Here is a 1886-nt window from a genome sequence, read left to right on the forward strand (position 1 = left end):
TTAACTCATATCTCCCATCAAGGCTTTCGTTATGTGCTTAATTTCATCGACGTTGTTAGCAAGACAAGGGTCGCTTACTATGTGAGGTCTAATGCCACACATGAATTCCGTGAAGCACTTGAATATGTGAAGACGTATTCTAAGCAATTCACTGGGAATGAGCTGAAATTCCTATACTCAGACATGTTTTCGACTTACATGGAGTTTCGAAGTGACAATGGCATTGCTGCATTTCGAGATGAGACTGGGATCACCCTAGAGGTGTGCCCTCCTTACATGCACTGGAAGAATGGTGAAGTTGAATCTTCCATCCATGAATGTAAGAAAGGGACTAGAGTCCGTCTCCGTAACTTCGCTCAGCAGCTAGCTCGCTTGGAAAACAATCGATACATCAGAGAGACCAATGACTATTGGCCGTGGGCTTGGGAGCACACGTGTCAAAGTTTTAACTCACTCGCGTCTGTGGCACTAGAAAAGCGTTATGGTGTAACTGTAACACCCTGGCAATACTTTACTAATGACACTAGCCATCACAAGTTGGCACTCCAGCCTTTTGGTGAATTCTGCTACAGTCTCGTACAGAAAGAGAACCGCGATGGGTCACTTGGTGAAGTCAGACAGCCAGCGTACTTCCTCATAAATGGACGTATGAACTCGTTGAAAAACAAGTTCGCAGACATGCCCCGAGCACAGATATGTCTGTTCAACGATGGCAAAGTAAGAACTACAGGCTCTGCGATCTTCCCATACGAGATATCCGATGAACTTCATGATGGAACCAGGAGGATAATTCTAGATCCTGCTTTACCACAGCCACCTGAGAAAGAAGCGGCGGCTATCTCTGATGGGCATGGTTGGACTCAGAGAACGATTCATCGCACCTCAGACGATTTCCAGCGAACCCTGTCCGATATCGACATGGACCTAAACAAGGACCCGGATCCCGTGCAGATAGATCGGCAGAGGAGCAACGTAGCTAAAGCACATGACGTGCCTAGGAAATCATATGTTCCGGACCCGAGTGACTATCCGGACACGGAAGACAATCCAGACAAACCGGTTTTCTCTCCAGAAGAGAAAAACTCCGGGGGAGGGGCTGACATGGAACATGGTCAGCAAGAGGAAAAGTTAGAAGCCCACCCTCCCGTCCCTGAAGAACCCATGCGTTATGGGGCCGATGGCCAATACGATCATGATGACAACGATGTGCACAAGGGGATACCACTTGAATGTCGGCCACTCCCATGGCATCTGCGTAAGCGCCGGCGTTCGCCGGTTCAACGTTTCAGTTTCGGAACTGACATCAGCAGAGCCGACTCTCGTTGGGACGACTCTCTGCTTGTGATTCCATCTATAGGCGAGTTGCTTGAGGCGAACGCTGAGGTTTACGTCATGCCTGGCGCCTCTCGTCGCGTCCGTGCTCACACTCGCTACAAGCACTATCGGCGTGCTCGTACCCTGCCGGAGTATTTCGCTTACGGCGGTACTCACGAGGACTACCGAAACGATGTCTGGTATGGCATTCTGCGCTTCTTGGACCCTGAGCTTTATGCTCTGCAGTACTCTCGCGGAGCTAACTGGAGCAAGCTTAGCTCCGGGGGAGAAGAAAACATGCCCAAGATGGCAGGTGAAGCTTACGCTTGCTACTATCAGTCAGACTCAGCAGCACCTCCGATAGTGCCAGATAAGATAAGTCCTCTCTTTGCGACGAGAAACTTTTACGCGAGGCAAGAATACAGCGGAATCTCGTAGAGGACTTCCAGCGTGCCAATATGCTAGGCATGACACATGATCAGTACCATACGGTCAAGTACGACTCTNATAGTCTAGTGAAGAATCCAGAGGCTCATTATGCGACTAACTACGATGTTCACGATCGACTCGTG

This window comes from Aureococcus anophagefferens, assembly GCF_000186865.1.
Source record: "Aureococcus anophagefferens unplaced genomic scaffold AURANscaffold_53, whole genome shotgun sequence".
NCBI classification, from domain to species: Eukaryota; class Pelagophyceae; order Pelagomonadales; family Pelagomonadaceae; genus Aureococcus; species Aureococcus anophagefferens.